The following is a 20,955-nucleotide window of genomic DNA, read 5'->3' on the forward strand; positions in this document are numbered from 1 at the left end:
GAGGGTTTACTTCTATGTCCAGTGTAACTACTCTAGCCTGACCGATGAGATGTCTTATTTTCTTCAAGAACTTGAGGAAGTCAGCTCGTCTTTAAAGATCTTTTGAATATGTTTTCTTATAAGCTAAATCATTTAATTGATATCTACGTACCATCAGAAATACTGAGGTCAAGGCAGAGTAAAGATAAACCCTGGATGAATGGCGAGCTGAGGGCCATCATAAAGAAGAAAGAAAAACAGCGGGCTTATTTAAGATATTGTAACAACCAAATTCCCGAGCATCTCAGGCAACTAAAACAATTAAAAGTACCTACAAATACCAGTTAGAAACGGAGAAACAAAGCTTCCATAATTCTCTGGAACATCATCAAAAAACGAATTCCAAAGCTGTATGCAAATAAATCAGGGGTAACAGAAAGGAAGAGGCTGGTATACGACCAATTGATAGTAATGGCGCATCTGTATCTGATGACACTGAAAAAGCAGGTAGCTTCAATAATTACGTCCAATCAATTTTCTCCGAACCAATGTCGAAAGGTCCGCATCAGTTCCTGGCTGAGTCGCAACTCCAATGCCGAATTTAGAAATAATTGCTCACGGATTCCGGGAGCCTCCTTCTTAACTTGGACAGAAATAAGGCTACTGGCCCTGACGAAATTCCTAATCGCGCCTTAAAGGCATGCTCCGACGCTATTTCTTGTTTTCTCTTTATTTTGTTCACAAAGTTTTTGCCATCTTGAAAGCTGCCGGCAGAGTGGAAGGTAGCCAGCGTTGTGCTTTTTTACTTTTAAAAGCGGTTCTGAAAGTAAAGTAGATAACTACCGACCCAGATCCCTTTTATCAATCATTTGAACGTTAACAAAAATATTTCTCTCTTCCAGAATGGTTTAAGGAACGGCTTTTCGGTTGAAACTCAATTATTTGAACTTTTTCATGGCGTGACGACCTCATACGGTAGAGATTCTCAGATGGATTGTGTCTTCCTTCATTTTAGAAAAGCATTCGACTCAGTTTCACACGAATTAATCTTACTTGAATGATCCTCAATAAATATTTTAGGTAATATATTATTATGGTTAAAAGACTACTGAGCGAAAACAGTGCGTCTGATACGGTTACTCCAGAGGTAAAGTATCTTGGGGTACATTTTATAAAAAAACATTTATCCTTGGCAGTCCCATATTAATAAAATTACCGCTGAAGGGCACTGGTATGTTGTATTTTTTAAGACGCAACTTTCGAAACTGCCCTTACAAGGGTGAGGAGACATTATATGACGAATATAAGGGCCATTCTTGAATACGATCGTGTACTGTGGGATTCCCAAACACAAAATCTTTGTGCTGACCTCTCTCGGATGGAAACCGCTAAAATGCCATAGGTTCGCATTACGTCCAACAACCTTTTCATAATTTATATATAACACCAAAACGGGCATAGACAAGGGACCATTTCTTCAGCCTCCTCACTTCATCTCACGCGGGGTAGATCATTAAAAAAAGCCGGGAATATTTAGGCCGTGCATTTTCAAATACTTTTTTTTCCTCTTACCACTCATCAACGGAACTGTTTACCTGAGTCGCATTTCAAGTTATCATCAAACACTGATTTTTTTTCAAGAGTTATTAGTTGTTTTAGTTGTTTTAAGAGTTGTTTTAACTAAAATAACGTAGGTAAAACAGCGCAGAACGACAGACTAGAAGGAAGGAGCAAACAGGAGGTGACAGGCGCTGACTCGCAACTGGAGGTTTTATTACAGAAAACATAAAAAAGGAAACACGTAAGGCAGTAATCTACACATGCGCCAACCTTTGTTAATCAATGTATAATAATTGTTATTTTTATTGTTCCTACACTGTGTAAATTTTTCATCATTAACCTAGATTTTCTTTATCGTTTTTCTCACTTTATCGCCTCTTCCCCCCTTTTACTGTAATGCCTTTGGTCGCTGAAGGGTATAATTAATAAATATATATATAAATACTGATTTTACATGGACGCGGTCGACAACGGTTATTTCACAAGGGTATGCAGAATTTAAAAAAAAAATGTATGATCAACTATTGGCAGCTCTTCCTCTGCGTGCGGCCAGACTGGGAAGATATCAATGTATCTTTTTATAGAAAAGCGGTTGAAGAAGAGCGTCTTTAAAAAAAAAAAATCGATTTTAAATTTCCCATGAACATCTTTGCATAGCTCGGGGTCATGTTTGCTCCTATCCGAATAACGCTAACTGAAAAAAAAAAAAAAAAAAAAAAAGCTTTAAATTGAATTTAAAGTGACGTAGATCGAGTACTAGACACGTCAGTGTAATCCGAACGTGGACTTTGGGAAGTCCTCACTCCTGCGACCGTCCCATACTTAAAGGGACACTAAACCACTTTCTGCGTCCGCAAGTATTGTCCGCTAACCGTGGCTTAGCGTAACTACAGTTAAGTGCGCCCGTGTAACAAGGGTATAAATGTGCTACTAGAAACGACCGAATATTTCGGTGCTTCCCGCCCGCAAACTCTCGTCAGAGGATATTAATTATTAGCTCCAGACGGTTTACTTCCTTTTATTACACTGAACATCCTCTGTTCTGTTTGTTTGTTCGCTTTTTCTTCGCGCAATTTCTATGCTCATCCGGTAATCGACTAGAATCGCCAAGTAAATTTTTATAACATCTTTGAACTTCCGCAGTGGCCGATAATACCGCATGTTTCTGCCCGAGACATTCAAACATCCCTAAAAATAGGATGTCTAAAAAACAAAAACAAAAAAAAATAAACTCGTTTTGGGAACAAATATGCCAGCCAGGGCGGAAACTACAAGAAGGCATACTTATTAGGAAACTAATTACATAAAATTTACTGCTTAATTTTTTTTAATTTGAGAAAATCAACATACGGTTCCTATTAAAACTTGCCGAGCCTCATCAAAAACCCTTACATCAGTCAATTTTCGAACGACTCAAAGCAGGTGCGAAGTGCGAGGGTGCGCTAGAGTTCCCGTCCGTGCAGCAGGCACAGTCCCACGATGCGAAAACGCAAACAAAATCACCCGAGTTCTTTTTTTTTTTTTTCTTTTTTGCGTGGTGTACTGCTCTGTTTGGCGGCTAATACAGAATGAATACGATTGTGGTAAGGACAAATACAAGTTATGCACGGCGCCCAGACGGATTGGGAGCCCTTCTTTTTGGAGAACAGCGACAATCTCCCTACGTAATGCTGGCAAAATGATTCCTCACTCGATCCTCCAAAACCCCTCAAATTGGCTCAATAATGTTCATATCAGATGACTATTCGGGCCACAATTTTTATTCATTCTTGTTTCCCCCTTACCATTAGAGAATGGAACCGTCTGGACAATACGATTATCAGTTCACCTCCTAACACGTGTTTTTTTCTCTCAATTTTACAAGAAGCTCGTATCGTTAAGTGTCCGATATTTGATGTCATTATTTTAAGCGTACATTGCATCGAGACGTTGTAACCTCCCTCGAATAATGCCCCCTGGGCAATGTAGGTTTACGCATAAATAAATAAGAAAAATGACATGCATTCCCGTCAAAGCATTAATGTGTAGTCACTGGGGAATCATCATATCCTGATTCGCGGCAACAGCTTCTGGATGCAACGTTGGAATCACTGGGTGCAGCTCCGTCCCTGCAAGGACGATCGGCGGATCTCGAGAATACCACGTTGTGGCGTCCCCTAGAAGACAAGACCTGATGTAAAGCTAGACGGGCACTGACACAAAGACGGCGTTGCCGCGTGCTGAGGTCCTTGGGAGCCGCTTATATATAGACGCGCTGTATAGACGCACGCCGGACGGCGCTACGAGGATCCACTAGTCACGTGACGTTGATCCACCTCCGTGTTCCACTCTAGACACCGTCCCGTTCGTAAGGTAGACTCGTATCGGAGGATACCTTCAACATCCTCCAAAGTCAAAGATGTGTGCTGCTGGCACCACTGGCATGGCCCATGCTGACCGAGGGTTGGAGCAGCCCGGCCGTGAATGTGAACAACACTTTTGGTGTAAACAGGAAGTGAGTCTAAGGTGCAGCTCTGATGTTTTCCTGGAATCGATCTGCGTTTCCGGACAGCCCTTTCTGGCAGCTTCCACGCGTCAGTTGCTCTTACGCGGTGTGGCTCGTCCCTCCTATGCCGACCTAATACCTTGGCTCTCAGTGCACCGCGAAGACTCGCTGTTTGGGTCACGAACGCACCGAAAATCTGTTTCATCTGTAACTGCAAGATGCGTGCCATTATGACGCGTAAATTGTAGCATTTCATGTAGAGTCGTGCTTCTGCTCGTCTAATTTAACGTCACACTTTGTCTTTCCTTATCGAGTGAAAGATAAAGAAAATTGACCACCAGTTAGCACTTTTTTTTTCGCTACAATCAGCAGCGTTTCAGCTTCGTTTTCCAACCCCTGCGCATTTCTTTATCCATCCTGTTTCTTAGCGTATCAAGTTTATTCTGTTCCTCTCCGTTTATAATATGCCGCAGAAAGCGGTTTCTGGACGCTGCAGCTTGCGCTTACTGTTTTTAATGGCTTACAACGGCTACAGAAAACGAAGGGATTAGAAAGCAATGAAGCCTCGATGGAAGTAAAAGAGCCGCGTATTGGCGTTGCTCCACCGTCACGTATGCTAAAGGCTGAAGCACCGAGGCAGCCCGTACAAAGGGTGCCACGACCAGCGCAGAACGCTTCGTTCTGTGCATTTGGCGTCGAGACCAAACCCGGTGATCGTGGCACGGCTCTTGGAACGGCAGTAACCCGAGAGGAGACACGCTGCGCTCTCTGGTCATGCTGACGTTGTCTCGTGCATCAGAACTTGATTCGAACAAACGAAGTGCTCGCACAATCAATGCGCCCGGGCACGGACAGCGCCGCTACGAGGACCTCAGCCAAGATGGGGGTGGCTGCGCAACGGGCGGGGTGCAAGTCGGCCCTCGCGATGCCCCGACCGGTGCGTGCAGAGGAGAGGCGTCACGTGCGCGGATCGCGACCAGGGGTACGGGCACGTAGCGCCCCCTCCCCGTGGCTGGAGGCGGCCACGAAGACGACGGAGGAAGCGATAGAGTCACGAGAGCCGGCTACTGCGGGTGACGACGGAGCACCACAAAGTGAGGACAGGAATAAATCATGAGCTCACTGGGGACGGCGTCCTCCCTCGAGACGTTTTATGGCCGGCCCGCGTGTCTGAGAGCGGGCCGCGGCGGCATCGTGAGGAGGCCGCTACCGCTCCACGCGCCCTTCGGGACCGCAGATACGGCCTTGGTTCGCTCATAAGGCCCCTGCGTTAAAAGAGCGCCTGGGACCTCGTCAACTCGGACGCACCCCGACCGGTGCCTGTTTCTAACTCGAGCTAGTTGTCTCGTGTAGGCCCCCCCCCCCCCCCCCCCCCCACCAACCAGGGGCATCGCTCTATCTGTTTTAATTAACGACTCAAGACAGCCTCACCTGCGAAGGTACACGAAGAGAACGGTCCAGCTATGCCACGACCGCAGGCGAGAGGTTTATGTCGCCGATACGATCGCGTACGATGCGTCGAGGGCAAAACGAGGCGATCGAAGCCTGGCCACGTTATACCCTAAGCGCCCATTTCGTTTCTCCCGAGAAAATGCGGTCTGCGGGAGACTGCATATCCAATTACCGGAGCATTGATTTCGCGGTCCGAACCTCGGAATTGCGATTTGAGTTTAACGCCACTCCCGTGACCGCTCCGGTTAGGACCCGGGTTGCAGCCCCGCACTCGCAGCGCGGAAATGAACGGCGTCTTTCCGGCCCAAGGAAAAAATGTTCTCCCATTAGCGAGTGGTTCCACTTCTTTCTTTTCTTCTCGACAACATTCCCGTCTCCATCGCTTACACTGCCAAATGTGAAGGCGTCATGACCGGCGGCGGCAAGGTGCCCCGTGATCAAGCGGTGCGGCAGCTCCTATATAGTAAAGGGAAGCTAAAGAGGTCCTTAAAAAGAATTTATATTTCGTTCACAATGTACGAAGAAACGAAAGCGATAGCTGTAGCACGATCGCACAATACGGGTGAAATGGTGCCGCCACGTACCTGAGGACGGAGGTGCGACGTGGTCAATTCTCATAGCCGTCGCGGTTGGCGCCTTGTGGATGCCACTGACGGCCGCCACCAGCGATCCGTGATCCGCGAAAGCAAATGAATAAGCGCGGTGGAAGTTTCTAAAACCATCCAACATTACGCGTAGCAACAGGATACTGCCAAAGTAGGATTTCGCATAACGCGAGGAATGTTTGAAAACAAGTCTTTCAAGCAGACGACAGGAAAACTCTCCCTTCATCGCGCCATTCTTGGCGGGATGCCAGGGCTGCCCTCTTAGCTCTCTTCGCGCGTCACGGCCGACGGGAGAACCCGACTTCACTCTCCTTGCGCCAAGAGGAGAGAGAAGGCTTTCTCCTTCCCTCTCCTCGCGCTAAAAAGGGGAGAGAAGAAGGGTTTTTCCATAGCGATGACGACAGCCCACGAGCTCCAAATCTCTGCAAATTGTCGCCCGTAAAGCTATCGCTTTGAAAAACGAGTTACAATTGAATTCTAGAGTATTTTTATCCCGTGAATCTGAATATCACGTTCGTTTTCTCCAAAGTTGTAACTAAACGTGAGAAAACGCGAAAAACCTCCGACCAGTCGTTAAGTCATAAAGGATCTTTCAGCCGCCAAGCGCGTGTCGCTCGTGTGGGCAGCGCGTGCACTTGCACGCAAGCAGCGCCACTGGCCGCCGCCATATGTATCTGCTTGTGCGGCCGAGCCCGTGCGATTTTAAGCTTACCAAGGCTATGTTCAAGCTACACCGTGGTTCAGGCGCAAGCAGCACATGCTTGCTCTCATAGGGTACCAGTCGGGGCGCTAGGCTAGCAATTGCCTATAGACGCTTCACACACGCGCCAGATTATATCCGCCATTGCTGACATTCTCTTGTCTTACCGAGATGCGGAGTCACCAAAGACGGGCGTTGACGAGTCTCCAGAAAGGCCAATGCTGGGGAGAAGGACACAGTAGAATATAAAATGGCAATGACCTGGCCTCCTATGGCAATGACGAAGTGAAGTAAGCGGTATAGACCCTTTCCGGAATTCAGTGCCATCTGGTGACTCAAATGGCAGTTTATCTTTTACCATACTAATGGCGGCAATGAACCTGTGGTCTGCAGTATTTTACGGGGCACCGTCAGTTTCGCAAGTCAAGGGTAAACAAGAATCTGCGCTTCACTGTTCAGTTCCTTTTTAGTATCCCTCAGTATCGATGGTAAAAAAGATGCAACCATTCAGAACGAAGTGCCAACCCACATAAATGCCTTGACAAAGTTCGTTACAGCAAGGGGCTTTGAAGCCGATTCTGTGCTACTACCAAATTGACTGAGCCCGAGTTAGAAATGAACGGTTACGCAGCTCGCGCATCCAATTCCTGCTTCACGTCGCGCTAACGTCTATAGAATGTATAGGCCTCGAATCATTTGCTTAGGAGAATCTTCAACTATTCCTTTATCAGTAAACAGGAGGCAGCCATTAGTATAGCACATATGCCATTTTTTAGATGATGATAGTGATCAAAGTGGCCAGACTGAATTCCTGAAAGGTTCTATAACAGGAAACAAACAAAAAAAAAACTGAAATTCGGTTATGGTGGTGCCCATGCACCGCTGCTGCAAAATGTCTATATTCCCCCGCACTGACACCAGTCGTGACGTATTTTTATGACCCTTTTAAAATAGTAAGAGTGCGCGTGCATAGCTTTGATATAGGCGCTGAAGATGTGAGAGAGCGGAGATGCCGAAAACTCCTTTAGTGACGTCACGCTCCGGAAAGATGGACCTTGAGTGGTACTTTGAAAATGATTTTTGCAGCCTCCGTGCACCAAATTACTCGAGAAACGGGGGTTTCTCGAGTAACGAACGGGGCATTTTTGCCGTTGTTCCGCGATATTACAGCTATGTATGTTCGCGCGGTTTCCCATTGTAAGCCAGTCCGGCGCCATAATTATTTTTCGTCATATCGAAAGAGGCGGAAGAGTAATGTTACGTGAATAGTCCAGAACAGGTATCAAAAAAGGTTCACTAACGACGCCATTATTACCGACTCGGCAGTTTCCTCACGTCGCAACAGCCGATAATCGCCTAATCAGACAAAAATGACCGGCAGCTCGCGTCATCTCCGCGGTTAGCCTCAGCATTATTACCAAGCAACGTTCGATTTATTATGATCAGTAACAGACAGGGAAAGTACCAAGTCGAAAAGGGAAGGACGAGTCAAACTCAAATAAAAGCCTAAAAAAAATTGGCTGCTTGTTTGATCGTTTTTTTAAACGCTTTTAATTGCGGCAGCTTTATAAGGTGGGTGGTACTCTTCGTTCGGGTTGTGCCTAGGGTAGGATGACCCTTAAGCCAGGGTCATACTACTTATACCATCGTACAAAAGACAGTCTGCAAACAGATTCGAGCGCAAGTCACCACGCGATCCGTGCTTCGAATACCGCGTGGCAACGAGTTTAAGGAGAAACTTGGCAAGCGGAATTTGAACCACGGATATCGCAACTACTGATGTGTGGAGACTGTCGTTTGTATACGTCACACCACTGTCTTTTTTTTTCTTTTTTTTTTTTTGACGCTGCGCGCGCTTTCCTTTGGCACCACCCGGATACAAAGCCCTTGCGCTGAATGTTCGCGGGGTCACCGAGAGAAGAAACGCGCTTCCCTGCCCTTTCCACTCCTCGTTCTGCGCGCTATTTCTACGCCACCTGGTTCTGCTCCTCTTTCCCTTTCTACCCGTCTCCGCTCCGCGCGCTTTCTCACACCACCTGCTTCTGCTCCTCCCGTTCCTGCGTGCTGGGTCCGTAACTCAGTCAGCAACGGACTCGGCTTCAACTCCGGGGTTCGATCCCCGGCACCGGTTGCCGGTTTTTCAAGATCGTTTAGCGGTTACGGACTGACCGACCTACACATTTCGTGCTTACGCGGCTCCCGAGTTTGGTTACGTCTATAAAGCTACAGATTTAATATAAAGCGACCGCTTTCAGAAAGAAACGACAGGCCGTCTTTATGTGGGTGGCTATGCAAAGTGTCGAGAAAGCGCTTTACACCGCTTGCCTATCACTAACGTTTTTTGCGCGATGCAGGGCGAGACGACCGACTAAAATAATTAAATAAATGTGAACAAACACATATTCTACCGGAGCTGACCCATTGTTGGGTTATCGTACGCTAAACTATAACCCGTACTTTAATTACCACCGTCCATCGTCGTATTGCAACCACTTCGGCGGTTACTTCCCACTAGCTATCAGCGCGTCTGATTGCCGATAACGTCCCATATCGGAGATTGACCGTGCGGTGAACACTCGTTTGTCCCTGGAAAACGGTGATTTTTGGTGACGGAATTACCAACGATTATGACGTAGAAATCACTGTCTTGAGGACCTTGATCTGAGCAGAATACGGCATCCTTCTACTAAAGAAGCCTTTAGGATCAGTGCCAACTTTGGGATGAACACGGTGGTCTCAATGCTTGATTTTGGGTGATATCGTCGCAGGATCCAGCATATATAAGTTAGAAATGGCGTGTTTTGGGACGACGTCACATCGTGCCCGTGACGTCGTTCAGGGCGGCGCCCTCGTGCCCGCACTCGGTCATTAAGAGTTCGTCCAGCCTAACGCCAGCCATACCTTCGAGTCATGAGACGGACGTGCCGCTTTCCAGCCGCGCATGCGCCGACTCGGCGCGATCTTCTTTAAAACTGGGTTTCTGCAAAGAGCTTTTTACAACAAGAAGATCGCTCCGTTCTTTATCTTTGATGGTTTCATCGTACCTGCGAAAATGTAAAGTAACTAAACGAACAAAAGTAAGCGTGTTAGCTTATAATGCTGCATTTGTTTTAACGCCTCTACAATAAAAGTTTTTTTTTGTTTTTTTGTTGTTTTTTTTTTTGTAAATTATAACTGCCCTTACGGAGAAACAAAGACGATATCTGTAACAAAGTTTATGTAGTTTAAGAGCTTAAACATAGCGGCGTAAAAGCGTGCATCCGGATGGCGAGAAAAAGCACCACAAATTTGCACAAAACTAAAGAAGTGAAATTCCCGTTCTGTTCGCAAATAACAGTGTACGGATATCAACTCTGAAGGGAGAAAAAAATCAAACCACAAAAAAACAAAACAAAAAAAAACAGAGTCTCAACAGCGTGCACCAACCAGCCTCCTGAAATCGGAACAAAAGGCAGCCGTGCGCAACGATCACAGCGAGAAAATAATAATAATAAGACGGCAACGATATCCCCCATTATAAACACGGAAAGAAGAACGAAAATACAAAGCCAGAACAACGTTCTCAAACCCCCTTCCCTGTCTTGTGCACCCATGTGCGACTCCAGAAAAGAAAAAAACAAGCGAAAGGAGTCAATGCTAAGTGAATTACCCCAAAAACCACGAGGAGCCGTCATCCGATAAAAGCAGATACACGCAGGATTGTATACGCACGCACAAGACGAGAAAACACGGCACGAAAGTAAAAGTGGCATGCCCCAACCGCTATCCGCCGCTTTGCGAGAGTCAAATTGGGGCCAAGAAGCCCAAGCGCAGGCTGCTGAACCGCGTCGAGATCCAAATCCAGAACCGACGATGTTATCGAAGCGAAGCAAGAAAAAAAGTAAAAGAAAAAGAAAAAAGAAATCTGTGGAAGGCAAAACTAGAGCCAGACCCAAGCCCCGAGCCACTTCAGCAGATAAAATGGCGGCCAAGTGGGGAGCCCATGGCGCCGAGCGACCGCAGAGCATAAACAGAACGATACGGGGAATAAAAACGCGTGCACATAAAAGAATATCCAAAACTCGCTACTAAGCAACTGAAAAAAAAAGGCCGAATCCAATGAGATTATAAAAAAGCAGAAAGTGGAAACGGCAAGCCCAGTGAGCCCAACCGGCCGAATGCCCGGATCTTGCGGCCAGCTCACTTTTTGCCTTCCACGCCGAGTTTGGAGCCGATAGCACGCAGGAGGCTGCGGGGACCGAAGCAAGCACTCGGCCCCCGCGTGAAAGAACGAATGCAGCGCAGGTAACTTTTTTTATTTTTTTTTATTTTCGCTTTTCTGGCGCGATTTGGTTGAAGGGTACCGGCGAGAGGATGACCCGCGGCCGGAGAGGAGGACGAAATCAAAAGGCGATTCGCCCATGTTTGAACGCGCTTGAACGAGGTTAGTGTTGGTGCTATTGAGATAAAACAAGATCTAGATTTTTTTGTTTAACTGTCCGAATTTATGCACGGAAATAATAACTGCTAGCCTCAAACTCTGACGTGCGCTGCAAGTAAAAAAAAAAAAAAAAAAATTAGGCGGCTTTGTTTATTATAATTGTTTCAAGATTTTTCACCTAAATATTATGAAAACGAAGACCCGTAGCAATACTTCTCGTCGAAGATCCGAATGGGTCTGGAGCCTCGAAGGAAAGGCAAAGAATTGTCACTCTCCTGAGGATTATCTAATGAAGCGACCGTATATTGTTTGAATTTGTTTCGCTCACCAAACGTCAGTCGGGGGACGCGTCACCGGTGCTATCTATCTTTCTTTCTTTCTTGGCTCTGCAGGACGAGGCCGGCATGGGTAGTAGAGAACTTGAAAGGCATTCCTCCTTATCGAGTTCTCTGCCGAGGACCAATGCGAGACCAGCATGTGATCTCATACTTACGCTCAGTGTCACGCAATTTAAAGAAAGTGGGCCAGCGCTACAGCGCCTCTGTTGTGTTCTCGGCGCCCAATAATATGGCTCGGCTCCATAGGCGTAGACTACGGGGGGGCATCGGGGCTCGTGCCCCCCCCCCCCCCCCCCCCCCCCCCGGGCCATGATCCTTACCGAGACGCTGTTTACGTGCCATGTAACGAGCTTCTAGTAGTGGCATGTAAACAAAATAACGCACACAGCGATGGACACATGGCGATATACGTACGCTGTAAAATGTACCCCCTAAAATAAACTGATAATTGCCGGTGTAAATAAAAATTGCGCGGGAAACGAAGGAACGAGAAGGCGGACAGACTTGTAGCGGTGGCCTATCAGGAACCACCATCGGCTGACACTCCGACAGACCCGCTCAAAGCCATTCGTGATGTGCGAAGCCTCGTAAAAAGCGGGAAACTAGAACCGTTCTTGCCGAGGGGAACGCTGGTAGGGCTGCCACGTGCGAAGGCAACAATTCTGAGTAGACTCCGAACTGGTACGGCAGCCACAAACGCGTTCCTACACAGAATGAAAAAAGACTAAGTCCGGCCTGCCCCAACTGCACCGAGAAAGAGACAGTGGACCACACACTGTTGGTATACGTGGTTTACGGAGTTCAAAAAGCACAGATGTTCCAAAAAGTGAAAGCGGGGGCCCAAGCCTTACCACACGACGTCCTGTTCCCAGACGGAACACGCAAAAAGTGTCGCAAGGCTTTTAGAGAACTGCTGAACTTCTTCCAGGACGCAGGCCTCGTGGAGCGTCTGCAACCACCGTCAATATATCGTGACTCGCCAGCGAAAGACACTGCATGCGAAATAGCCCTTCTTAGGGCGCGTCTCCTGCCCGCGCCAGCAAACTTACTGCTACGCTAACCTAGGGGACGATCAAGAAAAACAAGTTACTACAATTACCACATGGTCCTCCAGTGGGCACAGCGGAAAGCGCACGAAGGACACGTCAAAAATGCCACTCTTATTCTTCCTTCAGGTTAGTGAACGTGACTATGGCAAATACTACAAAAGCGACCATAGATTTTTACTCGCTTTGCTGCTGTGCCTTGAAGTGTTTTGTTCTTATGCTTCATCACGTTATGAAAATATACTACTAATGCTATCTAGTGACCTTGAGTCAAATCCCAGCCCAAAAGAACTAGAATTAATGGTGGCAGAAATCCTTGCAGGGCAAAAAAGCGTGGCCAACGATATCAAAGAGATCAACGTAAAACGAAACAAGCTCCAGAGTACGTTAGACGACATGGGCGGAAGGATTGTTCGTCTGGAAAACTCATTTGTCAAAGTAGAAAAAAAAAAAACAAGGAAGCTATTATAGGAATGCAAAGCAGTCTCAACGAGCTACAGTTAAATCTCAACAAGCTACATTAGTCAAACTCGAGCACAGAAGCCGGAAATACAATTTAATTGTATCTGGAATTCCTGAGCCTCATAAACAGATAAACGATGAACTTCGATCAAGAATTCTTACTGACCTCTTTGGTAGACCCCTGGGACTGACTGTGCAGGCAGTCGAGCGGATACACAGACTTGGACGAAAGCGCGGACAACGCGTGCACGCCCTATAATAACGAACTTTAGCGATTACAACGAGAAAATTGAAGTCTTTAGGAACTGTAGTGAACTATAGAGGGTCAGACATTTCAATTCAGAACGACTTCTCTCAAGAACGACGATAATAAACCCTGGAGAAGAGAAACACATAGAAATTTGAACGCCTTTACGAGACGGCAAAACACTTAAAAAAGGAGAAAAAAACTGACACAGGAAAGAGAAAAGTGGAAAAGAGGAAAACCATAAAATTTCGGGGGTGTTTCAACGCGTGAACCCCCCCCCCCCCCCCTCAAACCTGCCTACGCAACCAGTACAAAGTGTCCCAACAAAAACAAAAGTGTATTTCTTTTACCGCAAAATGAAACTGCGTATTGCTGAACGCTCATACTCCGTCCAAATGTAGCGCTAGCCCTCCAAACAAGATGCCCAAGTTTCAGCACTAATCATTATCTTGTTCAAAAGTTATGTGATACATTTCTGAAAATTTCAATGTGAAAATGGGGCCCATTTTCGCCCGTTTTCGGTGATTGGCGCCATGAGCTCCATGTTTTTGAGAGCTCTGTCGTCACCATTTTTCCATTGAAAAGTTTATAAAGTCACTTACATTTAACAAAAAATAACGGTCCGTACTTTGGCATCTGGTTTAGACTGCTAGCACTACACTTGGCGAAGAATGAGCTTTTGGCGATGTGTAGTTTATTTTTGCGGCGAAAAATACCATGCAATTTTCGGGTAAATACACCCTGTAGTAAATATGTCTAGCACAGAGCTTTCAGCTGCCCAAGACCTCCATGACTCTAAGGCGGCAACTTGAGGGTGCAGGCTGCCGTCTGCTTTGTCGATGGCTCCAAGATCTAGTGGATGCTCCCCGCCTCAACAACCGAACAGCCCGCCTCCAGCCCCTCCTCACCCGAACAGCTAGGCAAGGTTCTTCGTGGTTGTCTCGTGCTATTGCACTCTGGCAACAGCTGCTTCCCGAACCACACTCTTCCCTACCTCGAGCTCAAGCCACTACGTGGCGACAGCTCCCGACCAACTCATACCCGAATCCAGTCCTATACTCCCATATACACCCAGGCTTCTTTACCCCCTCCTGTACGCTATGTCATGGGAGGGCGAACCTAACCCATATCATTTGGAATTGCCCGAAGGACCCTTGGTCCGACGGGCCTGGCATCGCTACTCGGGGGCAGTGGGAGGCCGAGCTGCTCAGCTCGGACCCGGTCTTTCAGGACAGGGTCACCCAACGGGCTGAGCGGGTCGCCGTGGTCCATGCACTCCTAGCCAGAAGGTGGGGATAAGCTCCCTATCCCGCCCGCTCAACAATCACCCTAAGACAAAGTTTTGCCTCCTCCTACACAAACATTTCCCCCTAAATGCCACGAAATCAAAGGAAGTGTTGCTTGACCTGTGAACGAGCAGTTCACCTTGGACCTATCCCGAAGGCTGTGCAGCACGTGTGATGGATTCTGACATTACACCCCCCCCCCCCCCCCCCCCCGCCAACTGAAAAAAAGAAAAAAAAAGCTTACCTTTTTTTTTTGTATTTTTGTTTCTTTCTCTGAACTTAAGTTTTGCACGTGTCTGTGTGCAATAATGGGCCCCAGGTTGGGACCGCAAGCCTCCCTGGTATGGGCATTACTGCCTTTTGCGACCCTGTGCGCCTGGATCAATCCCTTCAAAGTACGAATAAAGTATTATTGTTATTATTATTGTTGTTGCGCGAACAATTCTCGGCGAAGGTATACGGTGTGAGAAGGCCAGTATACGAGACCTCTCTTGCCGAGGCGACGCAAACGGACGCGACCCGGCGACCGCTCGCGTCGCATTCACATATCAAATCTACTACTTCGGACCAAAAAAAAACTAGTTTTTTCTCAAGTTCATTGCGAGCCTGAAATAAAAATCTTGGTGGCATTGCAACCGACTGAAGAAAGGGCGGAAGAAAATTATATTGGTTTCATTTTGCCAAACTAAGTGTCACATGATACCATTACGAGATCGAGCCATGCGCACATTGATTATAAATCAATTTTTTTAAAGTGCAAAAAGTGTGCGCCGCCCGGGAATCGAACCCGGGTCGCAAGAATGGGAATCTTGCATGATACCACTACACCAGCGGCGCGGCTCTGTCATGTGTAGACAATAGACGGAGCGCTCTTTGACGTATCGTTTTTTTTTTGTCTTTACTACCTTTATTTCAACAGACAGTACAAAAAACATCCCCAACAATGACAACCTAGAGCGACCAGATAGTCCCTGGACTGCGACTAACTTTAAAATTGCTTCATCGATACCAGCCTGTCCAGTATAGGCACCCACTCAGGCTTTTCGGTCAGCGTCTCACACACTTCTCTTACATAAATAGCACTCTCAATTAAATATTCCCTTGCTTGACGGGGGTTAACATCAGCATTTCGTACAGCCATCCTAGTCCTCCATAGGCTGTGGAGGCCCAACAGCATAAACATGTCGTAAGGCACACCCCCTTCGTTGTCGACAGATGGGAATCTAATACCATAATTTGTTAAAGGGACCATGAAATGATTTTAAAATCGAATTTCATCCACCGCACGTCGTAAAAGGTGTGAAAAGAAACACGAAAACACAAAACTAGGGAGCCAAAAAAAATTATTTGCTATAGAACTTTTAAAAGAAAACTGGACTCTTTTGCGCCTTCCTTCCTTCGCCTGTTCACTACGATGCATCCGCGGAAATGGAGCACGTCAGCCAAATCCAGGTCGCTTATTGGGTAAGAGCCTACCTCACCAGCACCGCGATCGTAAACAATAAATAGCCGGCGAATGTTTCCTAAAAGTTTTGTTAAATAATATTCAGATCCACATTTTGTAGCATAATTAGAGATGTGTGGCGAAAATTGCCAAATTTGATAATCCTGAGAGCCAAGCGCCATCTATCGTGTGGTAAACGAAGCAACCACTGCGCGTGCGCAGTAGGGCAGGGCCGAGTTCAGAACGGTGATTTCCTTTGGTTTCCTTCCTCTCAGAACTCTGACTGACTGAATGTTTATTTTTCTACGTCTTCATCTCGCGCGTGCCGACTTCAAGCAGCAAGAAAAAAATGTACTTAAAACAGACCACGACGAACAAGAACGCTGGATCCACAAACACCCGAGAAGAGCGACAACAGCCGCGAATCCCGCTCCTACGAAGCTCTCAGGATATAGGCCTAGCAGGCACTCCGACTCGGCGCAGCGTTGCTTCGTCGCAAGACCGTCTGTCTGCCTACGACCGGCTGGCGTGCTAAATGGAATATGCCCGCGCGACCCTTGTGGACCCTTCCCGTATTATAGTTTGATCACTGACCTCAATTCTAGATTAAGAGGTGAGGTCAATCTCTTCCCCTTGTTTTCCGAGGCAGGGTTGACGAACACTCGTCGAAAAGGGACCCTCGTCAATTCTCTCTTCTTGTTTTGTGTGATATAGAGCTGAAATAAACGCTGTATGGATTACCTTCGTAACACGGTATGTACACTTTGTTATTGGTATGCCATTTTTATTCTGACAGACTGCACGTCACTGTCGAGCTGTAACAGTTCGTGCGAGGTATACGCGCAATACCGGTCCAACCTTTCTTTGCCGAGTGTCGCGTCAGCCGGGAACACATTTGCGAAAAAAAGCCGAATTTTGTGCGAAAACCGCACACGAAAATCGCACGGCAGCTAGGCTCCTCCCCTTTTCCGAAAATCGGGAGTGGTTCGAAAGATCTGCAGCGCCAGATATTTTCGCACGGCGCCTCCGAATTCGGGGCGGAGGAGCTCGGGGAGCGAAAGCCCGGAACAGGACGGAACGAAAAGATACGATCGGCTCGCAACATGGCGGATCACGCAGCTTCGGAAGCAGCGCAGGCAACATTGTATGCCATCCCTGCGTTCTCGTCTCAACCTTCGTAGAAAACCCCTTCTGTCTTTATCAAAGGGTGGTGGTACAAAGGCTCGCGTGGCATTCAACGAGGTTTTAATAGCTGAAGTTTTTAAGAGGCGCGAAATATGGGACGCCAGTTCGCCAGACTACCGCACAGCCTCCCAAAGTCGGAGCACGATAACCGCGGTGCATTGCGATTTCCGCGCCGCGCATTCCACCTGATGTGGCTCGTCTTCCGAAAATCGCAAGCTACGATTTTTGCAGCCTCCGATTTCTCTCCGATTTTCGGTTCGTTTTTTCGCAAATGTGTTCCCGCCTTCAGTATCGAGTTGCAATCGTAAAAGATCGGTCCCGAAGCGCTTACCAACAGCGCGAATACAGCACTTCCATCAAACGCGCGCGTCCGCTCCGAGTGTGAACGGGTATTTACGTGGCTCTTGCTGACACTCGTAGTTCAAACGTATCTTTTTTAACGTCGGCTCGCTCCTGCATCTCCGAGACCGCGAAAAACGCCGCGGCAATTTGTTTCCATCTACGTCGCTTTGCAAACGACTGACACTGGCCGCCTTTTACCAACAATGACAGTTGGGTTAACTTCTGGAGTCTTCACCGGAAGACTCGCTGCACTTCCCAACAGGCATAACGGCGTATGGGACTAGTCCCATGCTGTCGCTGTAGCGCAACGTATCTCATTGAATTTCGCTCAGCTGCGATGCGGCGATGAGAGGCGCCGATTCAGAAAATACGTCGGTGACATCGGCGCAGTAAAACCTACCGGCACACCCCAACTCGTCGCCGTAACGCTCCCATCTCCAACTGCCGAGAGAACTTCTGGTTCCGGAAGCAGCGTACGTCACGGCTTGTTTTGCGGTCAAGAAAAAGTCGATATTTCATTAATTTTTTGTGTAGAAGTTAATAAACCGAGACGAAAACGGATGCCTGTTCGGCATTCAGTGAACATTGACGGTTTAATGTAAAAGTTATCTGGAAAAAGTAAAAAAGTCATTTCATGGTCCCTTTAATGGTAGGTCCTTCTTCAGGGTACGTTGCAAAATGTCCCACAAAAAAACAGCATCCCAACAGTCCAGGAAAATATCTTCCACAGTTTCGGGTTTTCGACATAAGAGACAGTTAATAGACCATGGCACAAAAAGGCCTTATTCCTGCAGCCAGGGCTTAACAGGAAGGGTGCCACTGTGTAGCTGGAAAAAGAAGGTCTTCACAGTTGGCCTAACCGGCATTCTTTTAACCCTTTTTAAAACATCTCTTCCTGGGCCCTCACAATATAAGGAGCGGTACAAAGGTATTGGCAGCACAGTGTCAACCAGATCTTTATATAAGCGCTTCCGATCGACAACACTTAAATACTCTAATGAAAACCGTACTTTTAAAAACTGAAAGGCTCTGACCACTTCATACAAAAAACCACACGTTGAAAGGTACTAGTAGATACAACAAACTCAGGTAATATATGACACAGTCTGACCTGCAGAACAGTTCGCAAGAAATCGTCTTTTTGATCCCGAAGAAAAATAAAACGAGAAACCACCTGCCGAAGAAACAAATGAACAAGCCCAATCCCACCATTTCGCGCAGAACGAAACAAATTAGTACGACTGCTTCGCTCCCAACCCGAACCCCATACGAAAACCGCAAACACCCTATGTAACCTCTGAACATTCACTCTCGACATCGACAGCACTTGTAACACATACCATACTTTTGCCACTATAAACAAGTTGCAAACTAATGACCGCGCAAACATTGAAAGGTCTTTACCACCCCACTTTGCTGTTTTTGCCCGTACTTGCTCCGTCTGCTCCCTCCAATAGTCTCCGGTATCACGATAATGTTCTAGTGGCACGCCAAGGTACTTGGGCGACAAAACAGTAAAGTGAATGTTTTCAAAACTAACTGGCGTGGATTCCCAACAACCGTGCCAGAATCCAACGCATTTTTTCCAATTTATGGCACTACCTGCCATCTTACAAAACAAGGCAGTTTCTTTCACAACCTCACTAACACTTTCTGTATCCTTACAAAACACAGCTATATCGTCTGCGTAAGAAAGGAGCTTGACTTCACTTGAAGCCAGCCTAAAACCACGTATCCTTTGACTATGAAGGATCTTTAAACAAAATGGCTCGAGATAAATGGCGAACAACAGAGGAGATAAAGGGCATCCCTGTCGGACCGTGGACCGAATTTCCAATTTTTCACTCACTTCCTTATTGACGATTAGGCTTGTAAAGCACTTTTCATATGACATTTTTACACCATCTAAAATAACTGAACCTACATTCACGTGTTCCAATATCGAAAAAAGTATATCGTGCGCTACCCTATCAAAGGCCTTTTCTAAATCCAGTTGCAGCATGGCCACTCTACCGCCGAAAGCGTCACAGCACTCTAAAATACTTCTGGCCACGTGAATATTTGTAAAGATTGTGCGCCCTTTAATGCCACAGGTTTGGTGAGGCCCAACAATGGATGTTATTATAGTTTGCATTCTTCTCGCCAAAATTTTCATAAAAATCTTATAATCTACGTTAGTAAGGGTTATTGGGCGATATGACTTAACCGATAATTGTTTTACAGGGTCTTCACTTTTGGGAATCAAAATGGTATGGGTTCTCCGGAAAGATGGTGGCATTTCCTTTACCACGTACGCTTCTAGTAGCACACGGTGTAGAGCCTCAGCCATAGGTTCTTTAAAGGCCTTGTAAAAAGCTGCCCCCAATCCATCGGGTCCGGGAGACTTTCCTGTGTTTAGATCATCAATAGCTCTTTTTATTTCTAGCACACTTATCGGAACTTCGAGGACTGTCTTAACCTCCTCATTTAATTGTGGCATTAACGGTAAAAACTCTTTTTCAAAACCACCCTCAACACTTATTTTGTGCCCTAAAAGATCTCGATAATATTCAAAGAAAGCACGTTTAATAATCTTTTTATCACGGGTGATTTCGCTGCCGTATTGTATCTCTTTTATTTCGTTTTGTATTGCATATTTTTTTCATCACTCAGTGAGCGCTTAGTCGGTGTTTCTCCCGCCCACAATCGTTCAGCTCGAGCTCTTATCACTGCTCCTCGGTAGTTATCTGCATCGATAAGCTCTAGTTTGCTCTTGACTTCGCTAACTTCTTTCGTAAACTGTCCCGGTTGAGCGCTCTCCATACATAGCAGAAACTGGAGCTGACATTGCAGTTCTTTTTCTTTTGCCCTTTCTTGCCTTTTCAAAAAACTCGCCCGTTCGATCGCATTAATTTTTACTTCGTCCTTAAATAGCTCCCACAATGTTCTAAAGCTTCCAGTCTCAGCCTCCAGCAGCTTTTGTGTGCTTTCCTTCACTCCGCTCATGAAGGCCTCATCTTTCAAAAGCTTATCATTAAATTTCCATAAATCCCAGTTAAAGGCCTTTTTATTTTGTTTAGTTCCTAGCGTGAACATTACCAAGCTGTGATCACTGAAAGACACATGTTTAACGTCATAGTTCTGGCAGAGTGGGACCAGTTCTGTTGATATATAAGCCCTATCAAGCCTGGCGTGGCTTGCGCGTTGGTGATGCGTGAACTGGGGTACATTACTTTTCAACAGAACCCACCCAACGTCCTCTAAGTTATATTCTTGCACTAAGGTATTCAATAACATCGCGCTCTGATCACGTATCGGCAACTGCTGTACTCTATCTTCTGGAACGCACACACAGTTAAAATCTCCCAGGAAGATAATAAGTTTATCAGAGTTAAGATAGGAGGCAACTTGTTCAAAAAAAATAC

General features: G+C 46.5%; 1 non-coding gene across 1 annotated transcript; it reads right to left on the bottom strand.

The window, feature by feature from the left end:
• Nucleotides 1–15,346: 15,346 nt before the first annotated feature.
• On the bottom strand, nt 15,347–15,417 carry Trnag-ccc. The gene has a single exon. It is a non-coding gene; the product is annotated as a tRNA-Gly (tRNA).
• Nucleotides 15,418–20,955: the final 5,538 nt, after the last annotated feature.

This window comes from Ixodes scapularis, unplaced genomic scaffold, assembly GCF_016920785.2.
Source record: "Ixodes scapularis isolate PalLabHiFi unplaced genomic scaffold, ASM1692078v2 PGA_scaffold9__187_contigs__length_104089568, whole genome shotgun sequence".
In the NCBI taxonomy this organism is placed as follows: Eukaryota; Metazoa; Arthropoda; class Arachnida; order Ixodida; family Ixodidae; genus Ixodes; species Ixodes scapularis.